Below are 19,178 nucleotides of genomic sequence, written 5' to 3'. Positions count from 1 at the left end.
AAGATCTGTGCTTCTGTAACAAAGTTGATATTTTTTTCAATTTTTTAACTAAACAACTTTATTTTAAAAACCAGAGATAAATGTAAAGATTTTAAAAGCATTTTTGCATCAAACTATATGAATATATTTTTGTCAGTACTTGATAGTTTTTAAAGGTTTGGTAGTATGCATTGAAATCTTACTAGTTACAGGGGTTTCCAAAGATAGCACAAAATAAGACAGAGGCGTTAAACAATCACCGCAAGACTTAGTTTAAAAAAATGATGGTTAAGCAAACCTGATGTGCTCTGGTGTGGGAGATGTAACCAGAGTGAGCAGGCAGAGAGAAGCCCTGCAGGGTTTGAAATGACTGAAGGAATACACCACGGAAGATCTAGAGAGTTCCTAGTTCCTGGGATTTTGGTTCGTATGATACTGAGATGATCCAAGTATTGTGCTGTGTATTTTAGCACCTAACCCTTCTAAATTCCTCATAGACTAATAATATTCGGGCACACAAGTGCATTTAATGACAACTCAACACCTTATTCTAGGGAAGGTCAATTGGTACAAGTAATAAGCACATTTTAAATGCTGACCAACAAAAATCTCTTGCTAAGTGTCCAAACATGTCAAGCGGTTGCAATTCTGTCAAGCTTGTGACCTGATAAAACTTGTTTACCATGTTCCTCTGGAACTTCAGTAGGCTTATTCGGTAGGCCGACATACTGGGTAATTACATATGACAAATCATGTCCCATCTGAAGTCCCACTTCCAAGACAATGGCATCAGGCACCTCAGTTTTATTGAATATAACAGTTGTTTCTATGACCATTGGAACCCCTGAAGCGGAGCCGCATTTTAGGACGATAAGTCTCCAGATCCACAAGTCATTTGCTAAAAGCTCCGCAGCACTTTTATCTTAGAAATTGTACTACATCTTCATATTTTATTCCACCTTCATTAATGTGAAGGCAACAAGCATCAGAGCTCTGCCAAGCCCTGAGACCTAATGGACAGCAATACAGCAACCAGGCTCTTCAGGAAACCTAATCTTCATAAGATTTAACCCGTCATCAACAATCTGGTTGGATGGTGGTGCACCGTCATCAACATGCAGGACAAGAACACGAATGCCTTCCTTCTCCACAAGAGGAGTGTCGTAAGTTGCTTCACATACTCTTACTATTGTGGTAACTCCATACTTCTTACGTTCCCCTATAAACTTGATTAAGGTCGCACTGATCGGATTGTATGTAATAAGAAATCTCATGTCCTTGTATGTGACTTCCAAAGGAACAGGGTGGTTCGTTCGAGCCATGTTAATTTTGTTTAGGAAAAAAAAAAAAAAAAAACACCCATTAGGTCTATGAAAGAATTTTTAAAAAAATGAATACAGAAATGACACAAAACAAAACAAACAATTAAAAACAAAACAAAACCAAAAGGCAGCCTGAAGTCTACCTCAATATACAATATATACTTTACTTGAAATTCTCAGTGCTTTGAGTATGAACTGGGAGAAAGCGGCAATGACGTGAACCTCCTAACAAGAAGCAGTGATTCTTCAATCCAGAAATACTGGGGCAACACAAAGAAAGTGCACTGGGCTTCACCCCATCCAGGTCTGAGCTCTTGTAAAATGCTCTGCAGATTTCACTTCAACACGCCTGTGTCCAGGTTTTCACCCTTCTGGAGCTTCATGGTGGAGTAGTTAAGAATGTCTACAGTCCACTTGTCTGCACAGAGGCCGTGCTGTGCCTGGCAGTAATCTCCACTGCCCTTCAGAAAGTCCACAAATGTGTGACCGAGAACACCACAGAACTGAGGAATATATACCAACTCGTTGAAGATTGTAGCCTAATCATACAGCCGATCCCAAGGACAGGTGACTGTGAGCGTCGCAGGGCTGCAGCTGTGATGCATCAGGAGGGCACCAGACTACCTTGCAGTGAGCAGCCTGAGGAGCACCGCCGAGCTGGCTGCAGCTCAGAGCCACGGCGCGCACCCAGGCCAGCTTTATTTTTATGTAGCAATACATAATCTGTGTATCTACGTATTCCCAGGCTTAAATCTGTTCCTTCTGTGCCTGTCCATAGCTATCTGTTGTGCAGTTCTCAAGTCTCAGGATGGAGACATTCATGAGACCCTGTAAGACTAGCAGCAATAAATCTATTCCTTTCATACATGAAAAAACAAAAACACCAACAGCTGCCACAAATAGTTATTATAAGCTCTATTTATCATCTGTCTCTGATGTCATACACTACACACACACACACACACACACACACACACATATATATATATATATACACATACACACACATACACATATAATTTTCACAGTCCTCTAAGAATTACATGCAGATTTACATATCCATTGACTAAAATTAAACATACTGTTCTCAAGGAAATTTTGAGTACATTGAAGGGTACAATGCTTTTATTCAGCTTTGCTAGGAAGTTACAGAATGTGTTGGAACAGATTACGTATCTGGAAATTTTTTACCTATACTTACCTAAAGTCATTATTAATTATTTGGAAATGGACTCAACCTTCAAAACAAAAGTAAGACTTGGGTGAAGCTCCTAGCAAACAGATGCTCCGAGCTCTCCCAGCATTCTATGAGTGCGCCACAGGACTTCTGGAACTCTGAGTTCCTGGGGAATTTTTTTTTTTTTTTTTTTTATCCCTTCTGAGTGCTAACAGGCCTGTACTGTGATAAGATAGTGTTGATCGGGGAATCCTGGAGGCATCTCACCACGAAGATCAGCTCAGAAGTTCGATGACTGAAATGAAGTCACTTGCATACATGCAGATAATAACGACCATTGTTGAGCGCCTGGGATCATCCCACCGACTAGACACTAGGTTTTCATTCTTGGCACTTTATAAACAAAGGGCTGTTATGTGTTTATTAAGTTCCCTTGCTTAAGTTTTACTAGTGTTTATTTAGATGGAAGTTATGAAGCTTTGGCTAGGTACAGAAGGAAGTTCCTTCAGGATGAGACTAATCTTTTCAGCCTGGGCCACACACAGAAGGAAACATTGTCACTGATACTCTTGGAAAGCATAAATCGTGCCAATGAAGAAAATGTGCTGCATTCTCACCAAAGTTTGATTTAACAACTCTCTGTGATGCTTAATAATTTGTAATCCGGGATCTACATCCACTAGAGCAGGCCAAGGGTGTGGTTTATCCCAGCTTCAGTCTCAGAAGGGATTCTTTACAGAAATTGACAAGCTAATTTTAAACTATGTAGGGAAATGTAAGAGTCTAAAATATCCAGTATAATCCTGAGAAAGAAAATTATTATAGTTGGAAGGCTTGTTCTATCAAACTTCTAAATTATTCTAAAACTATAATAACTAAGCAATGTGAATCTGGATTGTGGATGAAAAAAATAATAGTGTCATGTTCCTGAAACTCCAGCTATTCAGAATTACGAATTCATGGCCACCATGGATAATATAATCTGACCCAGTCTTACGAAAACAAAACATCATGGTCCTTCCATATCACAGTTCATAGATAAAGTGATTTGTTTGGGTTTTGTTTATATTCTCAGTATCTGCCTCTGCCCCACTCCCTCCCTTTCTCCCTCCCTCCCTCCTTCCCTCTCCCTCCCTCTCTCTCTCTCTCTCTCTCTCTCTCTCTCTCTCTCTCTCTCTCTGTGTGTGTGTGTGTGTATGTGTGTGTGTGTGTATGTGTGTATGTGTGTATGTGTGTGTCTGTGTATGTATGTGTGTATATGTATACGTGTTATGAATGTCAGTAAATATGTATATATAATGAAAAGCCATAGGCCGACTTCTGGTGTCATTCCTTAGGAGGCATCTACCTTGTTTTATGAGACAGAATCTTGAACAACCTAAGGATCAGTGATTATGCTAATGTAACTGACCAGCCGATCTCAGGGACCCGCTTGTCTCCTCTTCCCTCACCAGTACTAGGATTGCATCTGTGTGTCACGATGGCTGACATTTTACAGGGGAAAGGAAGCATGCACTCACAAGGAATGCTGTGACATTAGAAAGAGAAAAAGGTTGGAATTTGAATCCTGGTAACACTGCTACTATCTATAAGGGAAGATTTTTTAATGTAAAGAAATTCTGTTTTTATTGTGTAGATTTGCATGTATACTAAACACTTAGCGTCATATTTCAGATAGAGGATATCCTTGCCATCTTAGGGTGATGATCATTACCACAACTATCCCTTCAGACTACCTGTGCTTTTTCCTGAATATCCACAAGAAATACTAACAAAACAAAACACAAACAAAAACCACAGGGCTCAGAAAACACCCAGAGACTTCTGAGATGACGGGTTTTTTCCTAAAAGCTACTCGGGTAAATCATTACTGTTAGTGAAAATCAAGGTCGAGGAAACACTGGATTAAATGGAGAAGACAAGGATATTAGCTCAATAGTTTTGATGAATGTTCCCTGAACATCAATGTCACCAATTCTAAAGCTCTCCAAGTCATCCTCTGATGAGTAACTTCTCACTTGTAATGTAACTAAATCGTGACTGGTATGAAGATGGGCATGAATCACAACAGATTTTTTTTTTCTTTCACATTTTGCCTCAGTAATATTTTCTGATTTTATCATTTGGCCAGGATAATCTTGCTTGATAAGAAATTTATTTTGTCCACTGGGAGGCTATAACATGCTTTCAAGATTGTTATGTAGTTTACAGATATAATGTGGAAGATACTTCTCCTAAAACATCATTTGCTGATTAATTTACTATTTTAGTATTGCACAAGCATTATTTACTGCCAATGTGTTTCATGACATGTAGTTGTGCACTTACTGAAAAGAATATATGATTTCTGCCATTTGATTCTTAAAATAATACACACACACACACACACACACACACACACATGTAGTGTAGTCTGTGTAGTCTAAGCTGGTTTTCTGTTTTCATGCAGCTCAGACTGGTCTTAAGTTTGCAATAATGTTCCTGCCTCATTATCCTAAGTGCTAGGACTACAACTGTAGACTCAATTTCTGGATCAAGGATTTTATTTTACTTTATTAGATCTCTCTCTCTCTCTCTCCCTCTCTCTCTTCCTCCCCTCCAATGTGTGTGTGTGTGTGTGTGTGTGTGTGTGTGTGTGTGTGTGTTAGGTATACATATGTAGATTAGTATGTAAGGAGGTCAGAGGTAGTAGACCTCACTTTCGATTTTATTTGAAAAGTGTCTCTTGTTTTGCCACTGTATACACTAGGATAGTTTGGTCCCAAGATTCCAGGGATTTTCCTGTCTCCATTTTCCATCTCACTCTCAGAGTACTGGGACCAGGGTTGCTCACAGCCTAGCTTTATGTAGGTTCTGATCATTCAGACTTAGATCCAGACCCTCGGGTTATGTGGCAGGCACTTTTGCCCAACAATTTTTCTCTGGTTGAATATTTGAATAAGTATTTATCATATACTGTCTCTGAAATCAAGGTTCTAACTGTATCTCCATAAAAGCTAAACAAAACAACCAATTAGTAAAGACAAAACAATTTATGAAACATTTTATTTTATTAGTTTTTTATTTTGAAAAACTGCAGAAATAAATAAAAGTAAGGAGAATGTTATTTAAAAAAAAACACACACACACAGAACCTGTAGAGACCATATCCAGGAATAGAGCCACACACTCATCTCCAAATTTTTAATCCAGAATTGCACCTGTCTAAAGAAAATACAGGGACAATATGTGGAGCAGAGACTGAAGGAAAGGCCATCCAGACACTGTCCTACCTGGGGATTTATCCCATATACAGTCACCAAACCCAGACACTATTGATGATGCCAGGAAGTGCTTGCAGACAGGAACCTGATAGAGCTGTCTCCTGAGAGGCTCTGCCAGAGCCTGACTGATACAGATGCTAATGCTCACTGTCATTGGACTGAGGACAAGGACCACAAAGGAGGAGTTAGAAAAAGGATTGAAGGAGCTGAAGAGGTTTGCAATCCCATAGGAAGAACAACAATATCAGCGAAGCAGATCCCCAGAGTTCCCAGGGATTAAGCCACCAACCAAAGAGTACACATAGAGGGACCCATGGCTCCAGCTGTATATGGAGCAGAGGACAGCCTTATCTGGTTTCAATGGAAGGAGAGGCTCTTGATCCTGTGAAGGCTCAATGCCCCAGTGTAGAGGAATGCCAGGACAGTGAGGTGGGAGTGGGTGGGTGGCAGAGCACCCTCATAGCAGTGGGAGAATAGGTTTGTGAAGTGGAAAATGAGAAAGGGGATAACATTTGAAATGAAAGTAAATAAAGTATCTAATATAAAAGACGTAAAAAATTATTATTCAAGATACCATCCAGACTTTTAAATCAACTTTTTAAAAAAAGCTACTGATTTTTTTTTATTTTACTTTATTTTAAAAAACAAAGATAAATGTACAAATTTTCAGCATTGTTGAATAAAAGTATATGAATACTTTTTTAAGGTTGTAATTAAGTATTAATGGGTACATATATGTACACATATGTATATACATAACAATAATATGGGGAAAGAGGCTATTAATTTGAGGGAATAAAAGAGAGACTAGGAGGGGCTGTAGGGAGGAAAGGGGGATGTGATACAGTTCTATTTTAATTAAAATACATCCTTTTTTTGTTGTTGTTGAACTTCACACAGTCTGTGAGTTCTTTCTGGGGTGTTCAGAGCTTTCTGGGGTTAGCATCCCATTATCAGTGACTGCATATTATGTCTGTTCTTTTGTGACTGGGTTATCTCACTCAGGATCTAGTTATCTCTAGATGCATCCATTTTCTTAAGAATTTCATTAAGTCATTGTTTCTGATAGCTGAGTGGTACTCCATTGTGTAAATATACCACAATTTTTGTATCCATTATCTACTGAAGGACATCTGGGTTCGTTCCAGCTTCTGGCTATTATAAATAGGGCTGCAATTAACATTGTGGTACATGTATCTTTGGTGTATGTTGGAGTTTCTCTGGGGTAAATGCCCAGAAGTGGAATAACTGGGTCTTCAGGTAGTACTATGTCTGTTTTTCTGAGGAACCGCGAGACTGATTTCCAGAATGGTTGTATCAGTTTACAACCCCACCAGCAGTGGAGAAGTGTTCCTCTTTCTCCACATCCTTGCCAGCATCTGTTGTCATCTGAGTTTTGGATCTTGGCCAATCTGACTGGTGTGAGGTGGAATCTCAGGGTTGTTTTTATTTGCATTTCCCTGATGGCTAAGGATGTTGAGCACTTCCTTAGATATTTCTCAGCCATTTGATATTCCTCAATTGAGAACTTTTTGTTTAAGTCTGTACCCCATTTTTAATAGGGTTGTTTAATTCTCTGGTGTCTAGATTTTTTAGTTCTTTGTATACCTTGGATATTAGGCCTCTATCTGATGTGTGGTTGGTAAAGATTTTGAAGGAATCCCCCTAAAATCAGGGACTCGACAAGGCTGTCCACTCTCCCCCTACCTATTCAACATAGTACTGGAAGTCCTGGCTGGAGCAATTAGACAGCAAAAGGAAATCAAAGGGATACAAATTGGAAAGGAAGAAGTAAAAACATCACTATTTGCAGATGACATGATAGTGTACTTAAGCAACCCCACAAATTCCACCAGAGAACTCCTACAGCTGATAAACAAGTTCAGCAAAGTGGCTGGATACAAAATTATCTCCAACAAATCAGTAGCCTTCCTATATTCAAAGGACAAACATGTAGAGAAAGAAATTAGGGAAAAGATACCCTTCACAATCGTCACAAAAACTATGAAATACCTTGGTGTGACTCTAACTAAGCAAGGGAAGGACCTGTATGACAAGAACCTCAAACCTCTAAAGAAGGAAATTGAGGAAGAGTTCTAAAAATGGAAAGATCTCCCATGCTCATGAATTGGAAAAATCAACATTTTTAAAATGGCCATCTTACCAAAAGCAATCTACAGATTCAATGTAATCTCCATCAAAATTCCAACCCAGTTCTTCATTGAGTTGGAAAGAGCAATGTGCAATTTCATCTGGAATAACAAAAGACCTAGAATAGCGAAATTCATCCTCAACAACAAGAAAACATCTGCGGGAATCACTATCCCTGACCTCAAGTTATATTACAAGGCAATTGTGCTGAAAACTGCATGGGACTGGTACAGAAATAGGCATGTGGATCAATGGAATAGAATAGAAGATCCAGAAATGAGCCCTCATGTTTATAGTCACCTGATTTTTGACAAAGGAGCTGGAAACATTCAATGGAAAAAGGACAGCCTATTCAACAGATGGTGTTGGTCCAACTGGCACTCAGCATGCAGAAGAATGAAAATAGACCCTTTCTTATCTCCTCATACAAAGCTCAAGTGTTAAGTGAATCAAAGATCTCCACATTAAACCAGGTACACTGAAACTATTAGATGAAAAAGTAGGGAAAACCTTAGAATACATTGGCACAGGAGAAAATATCCTGAACAGAATACCAATGGCTTGAGCTCTAAGGTCAAAGATTGACAAATGGGACTTAATGAGATTGCAAAGTTTCTGTAAGGCTAAAGACACTGTCAAGAAAACAAAATGGCAGCCAACAGAGTAGGAAAAGATCTTTACCAACCCCATATCAGATAGAAGTTACTGATTTTTTAATGAATCTTTCTAAATCCATGTTTCAGATTAAAAACACTATGATTGTATCATATTCCAACTGTAATGATTTGAGCTATTGCTATGTAGTTGATATCAGGACATTATAGATAACTCCTGAAGAAATAAACTGTCAGTTATGTTCTAATCAACTCTTAGTCCCTTCTGCTGTATGTCTGTGGAGGAAGGCATGGAGGTTTGAATGAATAAACTAATTTCTGTGAATAGCGGGTACAGTGGAGCTCCTTAGCCTGCTACTTTTATGTTTTTGTGTGAAGGATGAAAAACAGAATACTCCAAGAGATGCTAACAGTGGAGAAGCATAAACACTAACCTCTCTGCAAATCTTTGATAAACAATGGTGTCCTGCTTGGTATGCTATGGCCATGGTGTGGCTAAAGTGTATGGGAGTAACCAACCAATACCTGATTTAACTTAAGACCCACTCTATGAAAAGTATCGTATATCCAATGATGCTTGGGTGATCAAACATCAGATACTAGATAGTCTAAATATGATAGTCTTAAAAATGCAGTGATGGTGATATTCTGCCATTGTCAGAGATCAGTGCCTTATTCATTCAACCATCATCAGAATTAGAGAAGCTTCCTCCTGAAGCAGGTGGAAACATTACACACACACACACACACACACACACACACACACACACACACACACGAGAGAGAGAGAGAGAGAGAGAGAGAGAGAGAGAGAGAGAGAGAGAGAGAGAGAGAGAGAGAGAGAGAACGAGACCTCAGAATACTCAGCTCTATGGGATGCTGCCATTAAATTCCTCCCTTCAAGTTTCAAGGAATCCTGGGGGGGAGGAGGGAGTGTTGCATTGACTGTAAGAATCAGAGGGTATGGAGGACATTCAGAGAAAAGGGCCCTATTAGTAAACTGGGCAAAGCTCACATGAACTCAGACTGAAGCAGCAATTGCAAGGGTCTGTATCAGGCCCTCTGTGTATATTATGGCTTTCAGTTGAGTGTTTCTATGGGGCTCCTGAGTGTATGAACAAGTGAATCTCTGGTTCCTGTGCCTTCTCCTGGGCTCTTTTTCTTCTGTTAGTTTGCCTTGTCAATGTGATATACTTTGCCTTATCTTATTATATTTTATTTTGTTTTTTAAAAAGTGTTTGTTTTCGATTTACCTTTTTTTAAAGGACATAACATAATGGCAAGAAGGAAATTAAACACAATTAGAAACATTTCACTCATGAACTTGAAATGCAGATTACTCAGAAGATAGTCAATTTTTTCACCTATTTTCTTTCTTAAGACAAAAAGTCATTAGTTGTTTACTCTTGTGAGGAAGTAAAGCTGTTGCACCTTATTCAAGAGCCCTAAAAGACCACCCAGCCACAGACTCTCATGCAATCATGGAAGGGTCTCTTTATTTCAAGGTTGAGCTTGAGCATATTTAAATCCAGCTCTTGCACACCAGGATGGGATAGTGAAGCAGTTCGAAGCCCTCAACAGGACAAGGCTTTATAGGAAATAACAAGCAAGTGAGGGGGGGTGCTAGCCTCGAAAACATCTTATTGAATGACTATTATAAATCAACAGGTAGGTGCAAAAGGTGAGCAAGTTTATTCAGAGCATCAGACAATTTAATTCTGAGGGTTAAGAAGAATCACACTGTGGGTTTACAATTAAACAGTAGAGAGGTAGGCAGGGGGCAGGGCGGGGAAGGCTAGGAAAATGGAAGAGGAGGAGGAGGAGATTCTGGGAAGAACCAAGATGGAGGCAGATGTGTATGTCTCTCTTTGCACATCTCTAGCTTGATGAGGTGTTGTAGATAAATTTAATTGTCATTTGATGAATGAATATCTTATCAAGCAAATAATAAACAGAATGATTAATATTAGAGCAGTGGAAGCATTGTGTATAATACTCTGCTTCCATAAACAGAGATCCATACGATATCCAGTAATATTAGCTACATTATTATATTATCAGAAAGATCAATAGAATAGCTTAAAGAGAGACCAATGTGATTAGTAGTTCTGGTCCATTGTTGAATATAAGCCCATATTGGTCCTTTAATAGGAATATAAATGTCATGATATCATGAAAATGGGAAGTGATTCAAATCCACAAAGAAAATTAAATGTGGTCCTATCTTCAGAAGAGAGAATTGGTCTATTACAGCACTGAGGTGCAGTCATAAGCACGGAGCCATTAGTAAAGAAAACAAAACTGGACCCATCCAATATACAAGTAGAAGCAAAGAAGAATGAGGACCATAAGACCAATGCATGTGCTCAGAGGCACCCACTGCAGATGCACAGATCAAAGTAGTTATCACCACCAGATAAATATTCTCAGGTGATATAGGGCTCCGTACATTTCATTGAATATCTTCTCTCATGGTGCGTAGGGCCTTAACTTGGTCACAGGTGGGCTGACTTGACTTCTAACGATATGATCACTATCTCTGTTTACCCTTTAGTTGGAGGTTTGCTGTCTTTTTGGTGATTTTCACTGTCTCCCCACCCTTCAAGACTTTGTTCTTGATGGCCCAGGGACAAATAAACTAAAGAATCCTCCATAATACATCAGTGGATCCATCTGCAATGACAGATACATACCCCTTCCCAATTTTCATCTCCTTCTTTGCAGGTCCCCACTTTCTTATCTAGTAGTGGACTTCAGGTCTTCGTTTGGGCACTATTTATTTATTGATCTAACTAGTGGTGGGACATGGAAGAGTAGCAACATGGTATGAATAGGAGACTGGTATGTTTAGCGATGTTAATGTTATGTTATATTATAACACACAAAAGGAAAGTGCTATATGTTCCCAAATGTATGTGTGAGCTGAGAAGTCCATCACAGGCCAATAGAAAATAGATCATGATGAATGGCTGCATAAAACATAGCAGCATTTGCTTTTAATATTTTGTAGCACAGAGAAGAGTTATGACTGACAGAGATTACTTGACTATTTCAGACTAGCTAGCAAATAGGACTTCGAGTGTTTCCAGTACAAAGAGATGATAAATGTCACAGGTGGTAGCAGTTAGCAAATTTCATCTTATTGTTACATAATACACATGTATTAAAATATTACACTGTATTCTACATATATCATATATATGTAGTTTTTTGTAAATTAAAATAAAATATATTTAAACTAAATTATAATTATTATTCCTTATTGCTGTTCTTTCAAGCATTTTAGCATGTGATGATAATAATAATTAATAATACAACTTAGCAATCATAATATCTGTATTCCTGAAGAGTACTATATTTTAAAGTACTATTGGTCATGTTATTTCTGTATAAGATGGTCATGTTATTTTTGTATAGGATGCACATATTGCTATAGCATGCACACTATATGTATATGTACATACTGTGTGAAATGAATATATTTTATTCAGTATGTGGTTTAAAGACAGAATCCCTAGCAAAAGAAGGATAATGGCAGAGACAGGAAGAATTAGATTCTAAGGTTCCTATTTGAGAGCAGTCTATTCTTAGTCTCTGTTATCTTTCTTCCATATTCAAAGGCATCTCTGCTAGTACTGCGCTCAGAGGTATCCACGAGCTCGTCTGTGCATGTTGAAAGATTCTGTGAATGCCAGGGGAAAGAAGAGAGGAAGATTTATAGCCACAGTAGCCTTCACTGCTGTTCTGAGAGAAGTCTTATTCTTTTCCTCCGTGTGACCTTACCTCACTGTGTAGTCTGGCTGGACTTGAACTTACAGCAATTCTTCATCCTCGTAGGTGTGGGGATTTTAGATGTGAGCCACCACTGAAGGGTAAACTTTTTAATGTTACAAGAGAAGGGGATTATCATACATTTTTGCTCTCTACGGCTTTGCTCTTGACTCCTCCCACACACCGACACTGTGGGTGCTACACATTATCTTTGTCAATAGACTAAAAAGTAATGTGCATGAGACTATCTTCAGCACTCCAGGCAAGCATCCACCAGAAAGTCCTTGACTAGGGCTAAAATGTGCAGTATTTTGTTTTGCTATCTGCTTCAGTCCCCAAGGACCTCAAACCCTGCAAAGAAACCTTGGGGAAAAAATGAATGCCCTAGTCATGTGTTCAGATAAAAATAAGCTTAAGTTCTAAATCTGGGGCAAAGAAGAAATCATAAAGATGAAAAACATTTTAAAGACTTGTCATACTCTTTGTTATGCAACCTTTCCGGTGTATGACTGTGCAAACACGTGTGTGTGTCCAGATGTGTAAGTAAATACATGATAGGTGATCATACAGGTAGAAGGCTGAGAGGGAAAGAGATGATAGACTGATAATCCTCGTCAGAGAGTTAGAAATGCATTTATTTTACCACATTTTGTAATTCGAGTATATTGACAGGATCACATAGTAAGGATACATTTTCAAACAAGTACTATTGAACATTCTAGAGGGCTACACTATCCATCTTTAAAATGGATAATATTCTGTGCAAAAAACACATGATGCATAGTTTGAGTCACATTATTCAAGAGTCTACCTTATTCATAAGTACTCCAATGATGACATCAAGAAACCACTCATGCTGATATCATGAATCTTTCCCCAGTGCACAGAGAAACACTTTTTCTTTTTATATTCATCTTTTATTTTACTTTTCCTCTGTTTTATTGGGGGTTTATTAACAAATAAAAACTATAAATATGTAGGTTGGGCTGGAGAGATGGCTCAGCAGTTAAGAACACTGCCTGATCTTCCAGAGGTCCTGAGTTCAATTCCCAGCAACCACATGGTGGCTCACAACCATCTGTAATGGGATCTGATTCCCTCTTCTGGTGTGGACAGCTACAATGTACTCAATAAAATAAATAAATCTTTAAAAACTGTAGGTTTTTACAATTCTCTAATACAAAGTATGCATACATTATGAAATGATTACCATAATCAACCTACTCGACACATGTGTTACCTCATATAGTTACTTTTTTGTGGCAAGAACAGCTTAGATTTATGTTCTTAGCAAGTTTCAATTATATATCAGTGTATCATTAATAACATTTACCATGTACATATCAGGCCTCTAGAACTGACTTAGAACAGAGTCACTATACTTTGTCCAACAACAGCATCTTCCATCTTTTCTAGCCCTCAGCCTTGGAAACAGCAGTCAACTCTGTGCTTCAGCATTTCTCGATGACACAGCAGCATGTCCTCCAGGCTTATGCCTGTTCTTACCAATAGCATTAACAGCTAAATAACATTCTACTGTGTACAGATGTCGTGCATTCTCTCTCTGTTTATCTGCTGACAGACACTTAGGTTGACTCCATAGTTTGGTTATTATAAATACAGCTTCAGTTAGCATTGGAGTGTAGATATTACTCTGAACTTATAGCTTAATTCCTTTAGATATCATTTCAGGGGCTTTCATGTACCCGCTTGCAGTTTAAATAAGACACACGATTTCTATGTAACTTAAATGTTAGGATTTTCACTGGCAAAGTCTCTCAGCCAACTTCTAACACAACCTGACTTCCGGGCCTGCAGTTCACCATGTGGCTAGTTCTTTATCTTCCTTCTCTGCTCTGTCTCCTGTCTCTTCTCTTCCATGTGTATTTTGATTCTTCGACCTCCCCTTGTGTGCTCACCGGCCCAGAAGTTCCGCCCTCTTACTTCCTACAGCAGCTATTGGCTGCCAGATCTACATTATAACCAATCAGCAGTAAGACAGCACCAGGTCCATCTCCTTGGTTGCTTAAGGCAGTGAGAGCTGCCCGATCTTTGTCTTTAGGAGTGGTCTGGAAGGAGAAACATTTGCAAACATAAAACCTAGTGATAAGCCATAGAAATTACAATACCAAAATCCTGCAAAACCTAGCTCTCTACCAGTACAGAATTAACCATCTAATATACAGACACACACCTTAATACAATGTGAAGAAGCCTCCTGCCAACAGGTTGTATACACAAAAGTAGGGTTTCTGAGTTGCATGACAATTCTGTTTGTAATTTTTGAGTAACTTCCATACTGATTTCAATAATGATTGCAGTAATTTACATTCCTAGTATCAATGTACAAGGAGTGGTATGTTTTCTCCACACTTGCAGGACTTGGTTTGTTTTTTAAAAAGACCACAATAATGTGTGAGTGTCTGGGTGTGTAAATCGTTGTGATTTAGTTTTTATTCATCTTCTATGTCGATTTATGATGTTCAGTACCTTTTCATAAATCTGTTGGCTATTTGCATACGTTTCTTTGAAAATAGATCTCTTCAGTACCTTTTCTTGTCTTTACATCACATTTTTGTGTGTTTTGCTACTGAATTTTGGGAAATAATTCACAGTAGCCACACTGTTTTGTGCCTTTTACCAATACTGGTGCCAAGAATCTTTATTTTTTAAGTATGCTGTCTAGTAGAATCTTCAGGCCTTATAGTTAACATGTTATTCTATTTCAAGTTATTGTTGTATATGGTACATGCTATGAACAAATTTCCTTTTATCCAGTGTTTAGTAACAAATACATGCTAGGTAAATATATTGCCATTAAAATACACCTCCTAGCCTTAATTTTATTCTCTTCCCAATGTATTTCCAGACTTCCTTGTTTCATTTATAAAAGATGTTTTCATTTTGTAATTATGCATTCCCAGTGCCAGCGTATTTGACTGTGTGTGTAATGTTTCAGCTCTCCATTCTCTTACATTGGTTTGTGTATCTGCTCTTGTGTCATGATCTTACTATTTTGGTTACCATAGCTTTGGAATATAACTGGGAGACAGAAATTGTAGTGCCTCCAAGTTTGTTTATTCTCAAGAATGTTTTAGCTATTCAGAATCTTTTCATAAATACTTCCTTCTGTCTAAAATAGATTTTTCCTCATATAATATATCCTGATTATGATTTCCCTTCTTTTTACTCACAGTTACTCTCCATCTCCATTCCCATCTGGATTGATCTCCTTTCTGTCTCACATTTGAAAACAAACAGGCTTCTAAGAGATAATAATAAAACATAATGAGAGAAAAGAAGAGTTCACTCATCAAAATAGGACAAAACCAATGCACAGAAGGGAAAAACCCCAAGAAAAGAATTCGAAACAGATATAGATGCAGAGAACCATTTGTCCACAATCAAGAATCTTATAAAAACATAAAACTGAAACACATGACATGCTCAAAGAACCTATAGGGTTAAAAGAGAGAGAAAATATATGAAAAAGTAAAATAAAAATAAAAGGGTAACAATGGATTACTACTCAGCTATTTAAAAAATGAGGACATAATGAAATTTGCAGACAAATGGATGGAACTAAAACAAATGTTCAGAGTGAGGTAACCCAGACCCAAAAGGACATGCATGGTATGCACTCACTGAAAAGTGGACATTACCCATAAAGTACATGATACTTATACTACAATTCATAGACCCAAAGAAGCCAAATAACAAGGAAGGCCCAAGGGAGGATGCTAGAATTTCACCTAGAAGGGAAAGTAAAATAGTGATTGGAGGTGGGTAGATGGAAGGAACTGGGTGAGAGAGGGGATGGAGAGATGAATGGGGTGTGGGAGGGGATCAGGTGTAGGAAGAGCATGGGACAGGAGACCAGAATGTGAATGGAAAACTGCAGGAGGCAGAGGGTAGCATCTCCAGGACATGCCAGAGACCTGGGATGGGGAAGCGCCAGAGATTCTATGAGGGCGACTCTAGCTGTGTGTGATAAGGAAACTGAAGTGCCCACCACATGTAGCCAGGCAGGACTCCTAATGGAGGAATAAGGACACCAACTCACGCACAAACCCTTAGCCCCCAAATTTGTCCTGTCTACAAGAAGTGCAAGGAAAGGACTGGAGCAGAAACACAGGGAATGGCCGACCAATGACTGGCCAACTTGAGACCCATCTCCTGGGCAAGAACCAATCCATGGCACTATTCTGTTATACTTGCAGACAGGAGCCTAACATAACTGACCTCTGAGAAGCTCCATCCAGCAGCCAATGGAAAGTGATGCAGAGATACATAGCCAACCATTAGACAGAGCTCAGGGACTCTTGTTAAAAAGTTGGGGAAAGGAATGAGGGACTCAGAGGGGTAAAGGACTCCACAAGAAGACCAAGAGTCAACTCCTGGGGGCTCCCAGAGACTGAATCAGCAACTCAAGAGCATGTATGGGCTGGGCCTAAGCCCCCTGCACATATATATGTAGGTCTTCATGCAGGTCACCCAATAACTGGAGCAGGGGCTCTCCCTGAGTCTGTTGCCTGCCTGTGGATCCTATTCCCCTAACTGGGTTTCCTTGTCCAGTCTCAATGGAAGTGGATGTGCCTAGTCCTGCAGCAACTTGATAAGCCAGGGAGGGTTGGTATGAAGAGGGGTCTCCCCCTTCTCAGAGGAGAAGGGGGGGGAAGACTAGGAAAAGAAGGGATACTGTAGTGACGTAAAGTAAATATACTAGTTAATGGGGGGAAAGCCTGACACATACATTATACTTCAAGGAACTTCCAAAGATGACACTGACTTTTTTTTCTGTTGACTACTGCAGGGTATGCAACCTACCCTTAGCAGTACTTTGTTTTCCCAATACCACTCCATTGAATAAAACTAAATTTTTATTTGCAAGTGGTTATCAACTGAAGATTGGTTCTGGGTTAGGGGTGGGGGCTTGCATTTACCTCTCCTTTCAGAAACTACCTGATGTAGACTTGTACAGGTCCTGCACAGCCTACCCAAGTCTCTGTGAGTTCATGTGTATGCTGATCCTATTGATTTAGAGGGCCTTGCTTGCTTGGTCTCCTCCATCCCTTGTGGCTCTTGCTCGTGTTCCCTCTCTTCTTCAGTTTGCTGCATGCTGAGGGTATAACTTTGGTGGAGATATTCCATTTAGAGTTGAGTGTTCTATGTAGGTTGATGTTAAGGTGATACATGATTGGACAGTGGAGATAAAGTGGAGACAGTAGGCAGATAAAGAGTCTGGAGGAGCAGAAGAGATTGAAGGAGACAGGATTCTGGGAGAAATGAAGATAGAAGCAGATGTTTATAGTTCTCTTGGTGAATCTCTAGCTGGATACGGCTGTTATGAATGTTTTCTAAGGGATGGAATTGTACAAGATCATTTGACTTATAAAGGTTATCATATTTTATCATACCTATTAGAGCAGAGTAGTTTGGTGCATTCTTTGATGTGACTACTTAATTGAGTTAAAAGGGTGTAGTGTTGGAATGCATAAAACCTGCCACAAAGATGTGATGTGTGTGACTAAGCTGTATCCACCTGGGACAGAAACAGCAGGAGCGGTAGAGTCAACCAGGACAGTTCATAAAGATGGCCTGGAGCGCCAAGTGGTGTGGGGACCGCATGCATGTGTGCGCTCGGCTCTGCACTGGAGCGGCATCCGCAGAGTGAGACTGCGGGGCCAATAAAAGGTTAAGCCATCCTTTTAATATTTACCGCAACAGTTCTAAAGTCTTTCACTCTCTCCATAGTGTCTGGCTGTGGTCCCTGTATTTGTTCCCATCTACTACAGAAGGTAGGTTTTCTGAAGATGATTAAGCTAGGTAATGATCTATGAGTATAGCAGAATGTTATAAGGAGCCATTTTATTATTATGTTTTTTTAGCAGAACAATACTTTTTGATTTTCCTCTAGGTCCCTGACCTATCTGCTCTCCAGTTGTTGGTCACCCAAGCAGTGTGACTTCTGTCTCTTAGAATGGGCTGTAAATCAAATCAGTTGCTACTTGGTTACTCCCACAAGTTTAAACCACTGTTACCCTAGCACATCTTGCTGGCAGAATACCCCTGCAGATCAGAGTGTTTATAGCTGGGTTTTTCTGTATATTCCTCCTCTGGTACTGTGCAAATTACCTTTCCTGTACCAAAGATGCAAGCCTATATGGGTGTAGGTTCTATGTAGGCATCAGCTCTACCTCTTCATGTGCAGTGAACTGTATAGGTGTTGTCTTCAGCAATGATGCTTTGCTATCCATTTTTGGAGAACAACCTATAGTCTTGGTAATAATGTAGGTTGGCTCCCATGGGTCCCTTTAGCCAAAGTCAATTAGATGAAACCCATTTCTGGTCCTTTAAGCTTCATTTAGTTATCAAAGAAATCCGCTTGGGGCTCTGTCTCCCAATCACTTGGAAATTTGATTTAGATGGCCTTCATATGTGTGTATATTTTAGGAAGCTTCTACTGTTTTAGATTTCCACACTACCCCTCAAGTGACCTTTATTTTATCTGTGTATCTTCTTACCCTCTTTTCTATCCTCCTTTCCATTTTATTCTCCTGTTTAAGCTCCTCCCCCTTCAACCATAATTACCTATTGTATTTTTTTCCCTAGATATCTGTATGTCCCCCTTGGCATTTATTCAATACCTAACTTCTGTTCTATGCATTGCAGCTTAGTTATCATTGACTTAGCAGTTAATATTCAAATGTAAGTAAATATATACCATATTTGTCTTTCTGGGTCTGAGTTACCTCACTTCAGGTGATTTTTTTTTCTAGTTATATCCATTTACATGTAAGTTTCATTATTTCATATTTTTAATGTCTGAGTTTGTATAATGTATAAATATACCCCATTTCTTTTATTCTTTTATCTGTTGACAGGCATTTAGCTTGTTTGC

The 19,178-nt window shown here is 39.1% G+C and overlaps 2 pseudogenes across 2 annotated transcripts; both read right to left on the bottom strand.

The window, feature by feature from the left end:
- Positions 1-783: 783 nt before the first annotated feature.
- Positions 784-1,301, bottom strand: LOC308434827 (protein tyrosine phosphatase type IVA 1-like; annotated as a pseudogene). The gene is made up of 2 exons: positions 939-1,301; positions 784-855 (listed from the first exon to the last, which is right to left on the bottom strand). The product of its transcript is annotated as a protein tyrosine phosphatase type IVA 1-like (transcript).
- Positions 1,302-1,636: 335 nt separating this feature from the next.
- Positions 1,637-1,848, bottom strand: LOC308434926 (annotated as a pseudogene). The gene has a single exon. The product of its transcript is annotated as an uncharacterized misc_RNA (transcript).
- Positions 1,849-19,178: the final 17,330 nt, after the last annotated feature.

The sequence above is a fragment of the Micromys minutus genome (genome assembly GCF_963924665.1).
Source record: "Micromys minutus genome assembly, chromosome: 22".
NCBI lineage: Eukaryota > Metazoa > Chordata > Mammalia > Rodentia > Muridae > Micromys > Micromys minutus.
This window is presented reverse-complemented; position numbering and strand designations above follow the sequence as displayed.